The 13892-nt window shown below is 39.3% G+C and overlaps 1 protein-coding gene across 8 annotated transcripts in view; it reads left to right on the top strand.

The window, feature by feature from the left end:
* Window positions 1-123: 123 nt before the first annotated feature.
* The window catches only part of LOC105687551 (protein qui-1), a 74663-nt gene continuing 60894 nt past the window's right edge, over window positions 124-13892 (top strand). For 6 of the 8 annotated variants that reach the window (XM_048654603.1, XM_012403296.3, XM_048654602.1 and 3 more), the window contains exons 1-2: window positions 124-329; window positions 11255-11318. The gene's annotated coding sequence lies outside the window, so the exon portion shown is untranslated. Of the gene's footprint in view, window positions 330-3435; window positions 3584-11254; window positions 11319-13892 lie in introns of those variants that run through there. The other 2 variants (XM_048654595.1, XM_048654597.1) reach the window with 1 other exon arrangement.

Genomic DNA, 13892 nt, shown 5'->3' with positions numbered 1-13892 from the left:
TCAACCTCCTCGTAAAGCAATTAAACTTTTTTTAATTTAGCTATCTAAAACCGCAGATTGATTACATTTTCTAAACGTCTGAAAACTAACAAACCGAAGACAGATCGATGGCATTTACCCGATTTGGTTTGATAACGTTTACCGCTACAGTTTTGTATTTGTATTTGCGCTAAACTTAGTTCCGTTACAATGGGAAGGGGACGTTATAGTCAGCGCCGACCGGCGTCATGGCGTTTGCGCCGAAGCGCGTGTCTTTGATTTCGTTATCAGTACTGGTGCGAACGGTGTAGGAGAAGGTCTGATATCCAGTTTCGTCTGTGACAGCCCCGGTAAGTTTGTTTTGATGACATATATCGAGAAAAATGTCGCGCCTTCTCATCTCTAATAATACCAATCCTTTCGGAATATAAAGTCGAGCGTTCAGCGTTATTTAAGTTACGCGCGTTTACGTGAAATTTATCTGCGCTTATCGAATTGTTGAAAAAACCCGAATGAAAAATGTTAAAACTGAACAAATTATTGGATAATTATAACTGGAAGATTAAAAGTGGAACGCAGAGTCGTTTTATTTGTGGATAATTGTAGTTTTTGCTAAATATACGAATTTCACCGGTGTCTATTTATTATTTATGCGATTTTAGTTTCTAGTAGACTATTCAACTATTTCGGGTTGTTTGCCATCTGAGATTCACGGACCTTTCTATTTTATAATTGCACTACATCATGTAGACATTTAGTCAAAACATCTACACGACGATACGTTAAATGTTTCAAGTTGAACGTGGCGCGCCAAAATTCATATATATTCTCAAATACACTACATTATAACATACATATACAAAGCATTCATCATGTATGTATAGAAACAATTTCGCGAATTTTTTTATTCGCTAAATTTTCCACATTCGAACTTTCATCACGCGGTGCAGATTTTTATTTTTTTTCCTAGGTGTATACGTAATGTACATTTACCAGCTGCAGCTTTTTTTATTACCCACCTTTTTTTTCATCCTTGATATCACAATAAAACGATAATACTTTGCGCCGCAGGTGGTATTTGTCTACCGTTCCCTCCGTATACTTCTATATAACCCGGTTTTTTGCCTGCCTGATCCTTTATCCGAACGCGAGACAAGAAATGAACCCACATGAAATTATCATCAATTATCATCCCAGAGTAAGCTAACAGTATTGTATAATGGAATATCCATATAGTTTCTATATCAACACTTCTACGTATAATGGCCTTATTCTCGAAGGAGTTTCTGGAGTCTTTGCGTTTTTTTAATTTAATTCTTTTCCCTGTCGGTCTGTTCAGAAAATTACTTTACATTCGATCGAATAAATCCCAATGAATATTTTATCGATGAAACTGGTATCTTGCCATTATCATCATTAATTACAAAAGAAAAGTTTTGAGGGTTGAATCGAGGTCCATTTATCTCTGTTATTACTCGAAACTTGAATTGTTATTTCGTTACAAATTAGGAAATTCTAAATTGATGCTGGCAGCACCAAACTTATATCTATAAACTCCGTTAATTCAGCACCAAAGTTAGGAATCCTAAATTAATTCCTAATATCCAGGATTGGAACGGAGCACGCGGTATAACATGCACAGATAGTCTATACGTATGTTTGTGTAGCGGTGCCGAAAGTTATTACCAAAATACACAAGCGTGTCTTCTTGATGTATATTATCATTCCTTAGGCCTCAGGCTTCCTCGCTGGGTTAACACGAGTTTAATTCAAACTATTTTAAGATCGCCGTTTTGTAGATTGGGTAACAATCGGATGAACGTTTATACATCGAGCGTTGTATCTTTCGCCGCGAAATGAATCATATGAATAAGCGAGCGATGGACTCGGAAGAATGTTCTTTTTTTCTACATTCGCAGCAATAATATTTTTTTTTTCATATCTTTCTGTATTCGCCAACTTAAACCCCAAAAGTCTTGCACCCTCTTTTAATGACTATTTCAAAATGCCGACCGTAAAAGGTGTTGAGACTTTCCTGTGTACCAAACACGTATTTAATCGTCCGTAATTCATCGTTATGCACGCCCATCCAAAAGAATAATTAGTGATAAATAATTGCCACGATCATTCATGGGAATCATTTAACTAAAAAGATTATCGTCGTAAAATTATTTCAGATTTGTCAAGCATATATTTTCCAAATAAGTTCCATTGAAAAAATAAAAAAATCTTAGCTCACGCCTTGCGTTCGAAAACTGCTTGATTTTGAAAAACAGAAGAAGTGATAACGTCGCTACTGAAAGAAAAATTCGTACAGAGTATAACGTCCCGTGGGATGGAAAAAATTCCTTGAAGGGTATTCGCGTCAGGTATAGCTATGTGTGGTTTCGATCTGCTGCGGGGAAAAATATACGTTGTAAAGGATTTTTCAACCATTAGTCATTTATATTACATTGACCACCTTGTCAAAAAGCTTGCGGCTTAAACGAGCGGGTGTTACCGCACGCGGTGTGCTTCTTCTTCTGTTCTTTTCTCACCTCGTGACTCGGGAGTCAAAGGTCAAGATGTCGAGATAAAGTTATAACTCAACGTTGCGAGATCACGTCCGAATGTACAATATTTTTCTGGACCAACGCGTTCACCCTGTCTCGACTAAGTAACAAAAAAAAAAAAAAAAAAGGCAAGAAAAAGGTCAAGTGTAATAATTCATCCCTTCGAAACGACCTCGTTTATTTTTTTACCTCATATCACATACGCCAATTCAGATTCCTTCTCTACGTATAGGAGATAAATTTTTGGTTTTACGATAATCTGAAATCGGGTTCACCCGTGAAAATCACGACAGTTCTCTCTGCGCGTATTTTGATTCTTTATTTCCCTTTTTTGATCGTCATTTCACGCGCGTAAAAGTTTGCCCGGCAAATGGATGCGGCAGGAAAAACGAGCTATAGCTGACAATGAATGGCAAATACGATAGATCTGTGTTAACGCTGGTGTAAATATATGCGAGGGTATACAGTAAAATACGTGTATAGGAAGTGAGCGTGTATATGTTCGTACATATGTACGTTAGGTTTGCTCTTCGACAAACTCTAACAGCAAACAATTGCGCAGTGGCGCAGTGTCAAATGGAAAACACACCACCTCAGGCGGAAACTGGTTGGCGTAGGGTGGAGAGACATGTTCCGGTTCCGAACGTGCGATAAAATACATAAGATATCGAAAGCGAAAATTGATTAAAAAGAAAAGATTTCGTTCCATTACATTTCATCGCGTGTCGCTTATCTTCGGTAACAAAAGTAACGTCGTTTTAATTGCGACATAATTCTCCTGGCAGGTTGTTCCTTTGGTAGATAGCATATTGTTTTCTATAGATATAAGGTAGTTCAAATTTCTGGAAACTTGTACACCCCTTTGTTTACGAGGGTTTATGTTCAGTTGTACCGGCGTCGTCTAGGGGATGGCGGTGGAAAACAAGAAGGCCCATATATTTCAAACGGGAGTCTGCGGACTGAGTTTTCAAAAAGGGGGAGCAGAGAGAGAGAGAGAGAGAGAAAAATGCATATGGCTTGTCTGGCGAGTAGTTTTGCCGAAGTTTTAAAGGGTAAGTAGTATACGTGATACCGTATCGTTACGCATGATGCTGACGTAGCGTCGACGACGACGACGCACGCGCCAGAAAAGATTTATAGGCTCACAAACGTCCTAATGATTATTAAGCTTATCTCGGGGGATTTTCTTCCATTTTAGTCCACCTATATACTTATTACCTTCCTCCTTATTATACACCATTACCTGCGGCGCTGCGTTACTCTGAAACTGCTCCGATGATAAATTTTCGAGAAAATAAACGATCAACGGAAATTCGGAGCGAAGGAAAATGGCAATTTATAATTTTCCTGATTCCTGCGGGTATCCCATTTCCTAAAATACGACACACAACGTCTCAGAGTTTGCTCCTGTTCTCGTTTCTCAGAAAAGAAAATTAAACAGAACGTGAAATTAGTCTGGAAATGGGTACAATGAACCGACGTATCCCTCTCTCGGGGTTATTAAGGGGTATACCGAAAGATATCTCCTTTTTTTTATGGATTCCGAGATTTATGGGGGGTTCGCGTATGGGTCTCCGTACCATAATACGTATATAGCTACATCCATTATATTTTTCGATACTGATGAAAAAAGCAAGATTGGCCCTGGAATATATCCTGATATTTATCGAGATGAAAGAATGTATTTCAATCAAATTCGTTGGAATAGAAAGTAACCCGAGCTTTTCGCTGTTCTTCGCTGAGGAAAAGTGTACTTGCACACGTTCGCGTATACACCTAACGTCGTGTAGAAATTGAAAGGAAAAATTGAATGAGCAATGTGTACGCTCAAAATTGGAGAATCATTTTGATAACTTTATCGGGTTTCTCCATAAGTATCTGGGAGGGGTGGTAAACGAGAAAAGTATGAAACGATAATAACAATACCTTGGTAGACAACTTCTATAACCGCATCAGAAATACATTATACATGAAGCTCTGAATTTCACAATTTAAAAGTCGACAATTTTACAGACTTTCGATAAAGTGTAATGCAATAATTAGAGGCCTAATCAGGCCAGAGAAATATGGGCTATATAGAATCACGTAATTTACATTATATCAATTATCAATTGACGGAATTTTTCACTCTGCATAAATTAATTATATCATCATTTTCGATCCATCGCACATTACGGACAATTTGGGTGAATAAATTGGAAGAGGAAGAGATAAGGAAAGGAACGAATGAAATTACTCGAGTAATTTTTATCTGTATCGATTATACAACGTGTACGTCTACCTGTACGTACGTAGACTTAGGCGAACGTTTAATAACCTTGAGAAATAGGGTATGATCACACGAGTATAAATAGGTATATTTTTCTAATAAAAAGATTCGCTTTTCATCGAAAAACTCGTCAATGCCGTAAGATGACGAGAGAGGATAGAGGGGACAGAATGTGGTGTGCGATTGAAAAAGTTTTCAAAGAATTTTCCTCTTCTCCCTTCTTCTGCCCTCGCCTCGCGAACTTGGTGACAATAATAATGTAGTAGCACAGGGGTCGCTTGATAATGAGAAAAAAAATGAAAAATTCTCATCGAACGGTCACGACGGTATAGTAGTACCGCGGTAGAAAAGAAATAACAATAAATAAAAGAATGTACAAGAAAAAAGAAGTGAAAAAAATCGACGAAAATTGGAGAGACGCAAGATCTTTTGAAACGCTGCGACGCTTTTTTCCCACCTACGTATATACCGGCCCATGGCCAACAATAGCCACAAATTTTCGATAAAATTCTTTGCCGACACTTTCCATGGTTTCGAGATTTTTTTTATTATATCCCAAGCACGGGCGGTACACGGACTTGGGATCATGTTCGAAGATAGTTGAGTGTAAAAACTTGACGTGCAGTTTAGCGATTGAATATCGCGTTGATAAAAGGGGTGCTCGATGGTTCGTGAAATGAATGGATATTACTACACCCCGTCATGTTCATGGTGTAGCTAGATTGTTTTTAATTTCATGTGATTCCGGAATCTAAAAATCAGATTTTTAAAAAAAAATTCCAGAACTGCAAAAGCGACCTGTCAGTAGGGTGCATTCTCTCTTCTTTTTTGGTCCTAGATGTGGTTCGTAATTTTTACGATCGTCCTACAAAATTGGTCCTGCATAGAAATATTGAAACACACAGATGTAGGCACACGTCAGTTCGTTAATAAAATTCGGTGATAAAAAAATGACCGAGGTGCTTGATTTTTTGCCTCCCATAAAAATCTCTGGAAATGGTAGATGGGATACCGCGCAGAAGTATATAGTTCGTACATATGTGTGCACATACCTCATGCGTACCCACGTAGACTAGAGGAATAAGGGTCGACGAGGAATATATTTTACGCGAAAAGTTGCGGGTGATTTTGCGGGTCCGCGTTGACCCGTTGACCCTATAACATTTTGGACGGTCGTCCGTCTACTTTTGTCCGTTTGAGAGAGTTGCAGGCGCGGAAGAGTTAGAACCTTCATTCTTTCCCTTCTTCTATTCTATCAGGTTGACAAAGAAGGTTGCGAATCGTGTCAGGGAGCACGTTTCGTTTCATTCGTTCCGTTTACCGAGCCAAAACTTTCGTTCCGTCGGAATTGCCTCGAGATAATATATATAAAATACAAGAGAGAGAGAGAAAGAGAGAAAAAGTGTTCGCTCAAGTTTGCGAAACAGATTCATTGATTTTTCTCCTTCTCTTTTCTAATTTTATTCTCGCAGAGTGAAAAACAAAATAGAAATTCTTGAACATTCGATCGAAAATTGACGTTCGAAAAAGAAATAAAAATTTACGCTAAATAATTAAATGAAAAACAGCGCGAGAAAAAGGTGTCGAAATTCCGGCAGCGCGTCATTCAGCCGCTCGTTTTTTCGTAATTAAAGTAAACCCTGCATAACGCGACCTTGTTTTTTTAGCTGATTAAACCAGGAATACCGGCTTTCGAGGTATAGGTATGTAGGTACGTGTATAACAGCGGCAGGCTACTGCAAATTGGAAATTAACGACGCCGCGCAAGAACCCGCGCGGCGTGCGAAGCTCGGATCGGTCCGACCCAACTTTTCCTTTTACTACTTATTCGAGCATACCTGTTGACCGCGGTCTCCACCGATTTTACCTGACTCCTTAATATACAGTTTAAAAAACTTGGAAAAGTAGAGTCCAGAGATGGAATTTTCAGGCTTATGAATTTAGTTCGCCTTCTGCTTCTCGACTCTCGACTAATAAAAAGGTGGGGCTACTTTTTCTGATCAACTTGTATTATTTACGCTTTCAATTCGTCCGGTGTATTTTAAGAGGTACTCCAAAGTCCGATAAAATAGTGGCAATCGTGTCGATTCGTTCTTTACGTACACGTCTCACGCGGTACTACGACATTTCATCGCCGTGCGCTCGCCGATATTTTCCCTGCGGCTGACCAGACGCGCCCACTACTACTGATTCCGGTGCCCGTCAGACGTTGACTCGCACTACTGATATGAAGGTCGCGCGCGTCACGATCGCTGTTATTGCTGCTAGGGTAATACCTGTTAATGTTCCGCGGGTAGAATTTCAACATTCCACGTCGATAGATGTGAATAAAAGTGTTCACAAAATGGCCTCGTTTTTGCAATATTTCCGTTTTCCATTCGGGGAATTAATTCCAACTATTTTTGTAATTAAAACGTCGTTTTAATTGCGTCTGGTTCGCCTGGTTCGGTTGCTGCGGGATGAAAGAATCGATCATCCATCGGGCATATAAAATTACGATGCCGATCCTCTGGTGTTGAACCTCAAGCGTAACATTGAGGCAGGTCAGAGCTCCGTGATAACTTTTGAATTATTATGGCAATCGGGTTCATACGTATGTGCGGAGGGCTAATTTTACAACGTTATGTTACAAAGACAGGTGAAATTATTTCGAGCGAAAAGCAACGGCGTTTATGGTACAAATACCGATACGTGTATGATATTCTTTTTTTTAAATTTTTTATCCGACTGTCTATGATCTAAATTGAGATTTTATGCATGAATAATGATCGTACGCGTACGACGCGAAGCGTTCGTTTGTTCGAATTAATGCTCGGAGATAGCTGTAGTCTTCCGTGATAATTACGCTTGCGTAAGCATATCGGTGGCGCACCTGCGTGCGTTCTACGTGGGTATCGTACACATACGTATCTGATATATATGCGTATTACATATGTGCACATATGTACACGAGCTATTGTGCAAATTTTCATATTTACTCGTATCCCTTGTCACGGTGTATACCTACCCTGTCCTATAACGTCTAATAACTTCCAATTACCTTGTTATTTTAGTTCGAAATTGTTGGTCCAATTTTTGAATAGGTAGGTAGTGTGCTACGTATACCTACTAGCACTAATCCATTAGCGTAATTGAAAATGCGCAATCGTTGCCGTGCGTTGTACAATAGACCGAGCCGCAGGTAATTTGTTGTCCAAAAATTGACTCAAAAAAGATTCAAATTTCTATAAAATCTGAACCAGTTTTTTACTCTTTTTTGACGATGACCTGCAACGAATTCATGCAGTTGTATACGTTGTATGAACGTTATCGATCGAATCGACGTAAACTTTTTGAATTTCGTGTAGTGTAGTGTTCTCTCCTAGTTATGATGGGTTAGTTGAATTCTTTAATCACTGCAATTCGTTTTCCTTCTCTCGCATCGAACAACGTATACGTGTTGCGTATACAGTGAAGTCATCAATTTTTTCGAACGATTGCGTAAATTCCTTTTTTTGGTGCTTTTGATTGTTTTCAGTTGATGGAATCGCAGAGTTGGGTTTATGGTACACTACCTATATACTTTCGTCGTGTGCCAATGCAACAGACATCTGATGCACGTAACGCGACGACCCGAAAATTCTGAATTTCGGTCAAAAAAAACACCAAAGACTATAGTCTTTGCTCATTTTTCAATTGATTTTGAGAAATTTTTGCCTGGAAAAACACCAAAGACTATAGTCTTTGCTCATTTTTTCATCGATTTCCGGAGATTTCGGCCTGAATAAATTTGAAAAAGGTATCGCCAATCAGTTCACGTTTCAGAGAGAAAATTTTTGCCCGAAATTTGAAAAAATCCAAAGGGGTACCCCTTGGAAAATCGTCGATTTTGGACCAAAAAATTTTTTTTTAACTTATATGCTTTTCTTACGTATTTTGACCTCAGAAATTCGAATCTGAAAGAAAAATCGATCCATCTCTAAAATTGATCGAGTTATCGCCAATTTTTCACTTTTTGGAGCAGAAAAATTGAGATATCTCGAAGGGAAAAAATCGTAGCTCAATTTGGACAACGGATTCGTGTTCCTGAGGTCAAAATACATAAGAAAAGTGCCATACGATCAATTTTAAAAAATAAAAATTTTTGCTCAAAATTTGAGATTTTTCCAAGGGGTACCCCTTACGATTTTTTCAAATTTTGACCAAAATTTTTTATTTTTTAAAATTGATCAAATGATGCTTTTCTTACGTATTTTGACCTCAGGAACACGAATCCGAAAGCCAAATTGAGCTACGATTTTTTCCCTTCGAGATATCCTCAAATTTGTACCAAAAAATGCGAAAAAATCAGGATAACTCGATCATTTTTGAAGATAGATCAATTTTTCTTTCGGATTCGGATTCCTGAGCTCAAATTACATTAAGATAGATCAAAAAATCAACTTTTTATTTTTGACCCCGAAAAGCTGAAAATTGGCGATAACTCGGTCAATTTTAGAGATAGATCGATTTTTCTTCCAGATTCGGATTCCTGAGATCAAAATACGTCAGAAAAGTGTAATACAATCAATTTTTAAAGTACTTTAGTTTTGGCCCAAAAATCGATTTTTTTTTTCGGCTTTTCCAGGGTAATCTAACGTATAATCAGCTCAAGAATCCAAATCTGAAAGCCAAATTGATCTTTCTATTAAATTAAGAAAGTTATCGTCAATTTTTCACTCTTCGGAGCATAAATCAGCATCTTTTTTATTGCAGTTCTCAGTCTATACTTAGGCATTTCGATCTCGGAAACCAGTTGAGATACATCAATTTTTCTGCTCGGTAAATACGGTACGATTGTAAAACACCTTTCGCCCTTCGTGTTATTATCTTGTCGTCAGTGTTATCCACCGTTATAATAATTCTACCGTTATTTTCCATGTGCACATTCCGCGTCAATCGAACCACCATAATTTCCACGTTCCTCAATTCCGTGTTCACTTTGGAGGAACAGATTTTTTCAGAAGCACGATGAATCGCCTCCTAAAAGCTCTGCAGTTATAGGTCTCGATATAATAGCCTTACGTACACGGATTTGGTTTGTATTTTTAAGTACTCCGTTAAGTAAGGGGGTGGGAAGTTCGGGGAGAAGGTTCGGTCGGTTGTAAGGGACCCGCTGCGGGTTCTGTTGCCCGGTGAACCGGTGAACTTTTGACCCCGCCGCAAGAGCCAGAACGCCACGTCGAGCACGCTCTCTCCGCGCGAACGACCTTTGCGTAGGTATACATAAATATATACCTACGTACACGTGTATATACCAATGTGATCGCACGACTGCCGTAAGCATTGACCAAACTACATCAAACATTCGAATGGTTTTGGTTTTTGGAGTGAATAGTTTGGTTCTACATACTTGTAACGAGTACGTATTGCACACGCGTAATTAGTCATGTGCCCAACTACTAAATTATCCGACATCATTATGTGACTGTATAGATGAGAACGTTCCGGTAATTATCTTAACTGTAATTAATCGATTGCACTGGGTCACAATTGTCGGACAGAAATATCGACAGATCGGTGAGAAAAAAAAAGAATTCTTCCAGATACATGAATTTCAAATCGTAGCGCTGATGTTGCCGCTGCCATACCCACCGAAAATGTATCGTCGAATATTAAAATACCAATTCAATGTAACGCAGGCGATTCACGAGCATGTCAAACGCGTGCGTTGATTTTAAAGCTATTTTCGGCTCGTTTATCGCACTGACCGTTGATTATCCTCTTCAAAGCGATGTCTGTTCGTGGACCACAACGGAACCGCAGTTATATCGCGACTCAACGCGTAAAGCGATACTAGAATCGATTCGAGTCGCGAATTCCATTGACTTTTAGCTGCTTCGTTGAACCAGTCCGACAACGTGTACGTGTGAGTGTATTAAAAATAAATAACGAAGACGGTGTATTATTCATGCGCAATCGTTATCGGCGATGTTCAGAATTTCACGAATCCCGTAATAAGAAATTCATCCATTAGAGAAATAATAAAAGTAACTCGCCACTTTCATCTCTTTTGTACAGGGAAATTATTTTCTTTCACCGAGCTTTTTTCCACCTTACATGACCGCGCGCGCGAGCTTTCGGCTTAATTTTAATAGGCTTAAGGCTCTCCTTCTCGATCCGTGACTAAAATTAAAGCCTTTTTCTTTCACATTTATTTTTCTTCTCAAGACCTTCAATCTCTTTTTGCAAAAATGTGAACAAGATTTGGCTGCATATTTAACGCCAGGGGTGGAAAAAATAAAACACGTCTAAGAGATGAAGTCGAAGTAAAAAAATCAAGTGTACGTAAGTCACGGTGTTTTCGAGGTCTTGTCAAAAATCATACGTGACGTTCTCCGTAACTCCCATATTTTTTAAAAACGGCTGACAGTTCACCGTATTACTTTTACAACGACGATATCAGTAATCGAAAAAGTTTCCTTCCTTTTTTCAGAAGTCTTACAACACTGCAGCACCGTAATATGGCCCTGGAATAGACGCTAAAAAGTGACGAAAAGGTGAGTCTTGATTTCATGCGATGTTCTTTTTAATTCTAACTATACCCGGTTGACTTCACACGGAAGGTTTGCCGGGCGCGAAGAGAAAGCGAGTGTGGAAAAAGGAAAAGGTAACAGAAAAAAAAAAAAAAAAAAAAGGAAAAATTGAATAATAATGAAGAAAAAAAAAGTGGTACCACTCTCCGCGCACTTCTTTCGCGGATAAAATACTGCGGCTCATTCTTGTCTTAGAACGTTGAAGAGCTGTTTAAAGTAGATGAAACGAAGCGGGTTGACTAGGTCAGATATATGGGTTCTACCACCCGCAGATTGTGACGTGTTCACCACGAGGATTCTTGAAAAAGTCAAGCAGCCAACCCCCTCACCCCTATTTCCTCCTCTTTTTTACTTTTTCCCTTTTTCCCCGCTATAACCCTTATGCCTATACCTACTCGCTACACTGTCTTCAGTTCTTCGCACGCGGCTTCATCGTACATACGTATAACCGAGTATGTACTATGTGAACATGTGGTATACAACGATATCCAGTTCTGCGTAAAATTTCTACCGTCAATTCGGTTGTCACGCATGCAGGGGAGGTAATAACGGTAACTGTAACGACGAGGGCGAAAACTGAAGGTTCTAATACAATCAGATCCTGCAGGACCCCTGCCTATTGTTCAATTTTCTACTCGGCACATACAGGGGTGTAGGTGAGGTACGTGTAATCTGGGGCATGTGTCGTTGAAGTACATTGTGTAGTTGCATTAAATTATTCGCGTGCGAGGGGAGTTGGGTATGTTCATTTTCTTCGCTCACGTGTACGGGAACTTTTTATATTGTACAACTTGCACCGCCCGCGCCGCTTAGCCTACGACCCTCTGTGACACGAACCGCCCTGTAAACCTTTCCAGTAGCGCGACTCCGATGCTTTTTTACGTGTGTCATATACGTGGTACTTCGTCGAGCTGCTTGAAATTCCGATGAAGAAAGGGAAATTAAATTCCGTAAATAAGATCAGAGAGACACTATGCATAATGTACCGCTGTCGCTTTGGAATTTTCAAAATATTCATAGGTCGTCATCGCCACTTGATGTAGAATTACGAACCTCTTTCGACTCTTCGTCTATTTTATCTCTGCGCCGATATACATGTAAGTCAGAACGAACGATTAAAAAATGGACATTTTTTTTCTTCCTATTGAAATGAATGTGATTTTAACGATATGCAAATTATCTCGACACGCGTACGTGCGTGACCTTTTTTGATTCTATTGGAGTGATCAAATTGTAGGGAAATGCTAAAAGGTTCCATACACGACTAATGGCCTCCCGTACCTTCACTTTGCGATCAATGATAACGTGTGACAGGTGAGGTAAAAATTGAAAGGAACCGGCTTTTAGGGTAGTGACACGAGGCGCCTGTATTTTATTATTATTCATCACCCAGTGCGTAGCGCGAAGTTTTGCAAAAAATAACTCAAAGTTTTTTTCACTCGTTGACGATCGCATACTGCCTCCGAAAATCAGATACGCTACATTCGGTGTAATACATAGCGAGGAGTTCTGCACGATAAATAGGTTAACGCCTTCTACTCCGCATTGTCGGAGTGCTGTTTGGGAAGAGAAATGAGGAAAAAGAGAAATAAAGAACAGTAGAAAAGATATAAGAAAAGAGATGAACTAAACTAAAGAAATAACTAGTCGAAGTGATACAGAATCGGCAATATGAAATTGAAAGAACGAGAGCGAATGCGATTCCCCGAGCTACGTAAACTGACCACATTCTTCTCCCTGAACTTTATGCTGCGAGCTTTTTTTTTTTTCATCTTACGTTACGTAGATGCGACGTATAACTCGTACATGGATATACATAGAGCTCGGTGAATCTGCACAGCGACGTCGCGACGCGGTCCGTCCGGGAGGAGGTAGAGGGACGTGTATTAATATTAAATTTCGCTTCGTCTCACCAGTTTATTCCGGTAATCTTCACCTTGGTGTCTTTTTTGTCACCTCGCGAGATATTCTGACGCATCGCGAGGCATGGATAGCTCGTACCTACGTACCGTGCGGGTCGGAAGAAGAGTAAATAAATTACGACAAATGTAACGAAGAATAAAAATAAAATGAACAAATAAAATGAACGCGAAAAAACAATAAGAAAAATGAGACGAAATTACACGGTTCCGTTACACGTTCGCGTTGTATAGGTATAGAAATATATATTCGACGATATATTTTCCCCGCGGGGAGACAAATAACGATGCGACTTTTTCTCAGGAGCTGTTACATATTCGATAAATCGTTATCGGGGCCAAAAAAACAGAATGATAAAAAAGAAAAGGATGATGAAGACAAAAATAAGGAACGGAGAAAGAGGGAAAAACATACGATGCTTCTGCTGCAGGCAGGAGGCGCATGTGATACATTTTTCGTTCATCTCTGCTTTTTTATTTTTTCCACGTAACCACAGTTCCATGTCGCGTGTTTTTACCAATTGACGAGATCGTGAAGGGTGGTTATTACGGCTGACACAGACACGGGGTATTTCATTTGAACCCCCGACTGATTCGATGGACCTGAAATGAGAGCCTC

Source organism: Athalia rosae, chromosome 4, assembly GCF_917208135.1.
Source record: "Athalia rosae chromosome 4, iyAthRosa1.1, whole genome shotgun sequence".
NCBI classification, from domain to species: Eukaryota; Metazoa; Arthropoda; class Insecta; order Hymenoptera; family Athaliidae; genus Athalia; species Athalia rosae.
Note: the sequence above shows the minus strand (reverse complement) of the source record. Positions and strands in the feature narration are given on the sequence as shown.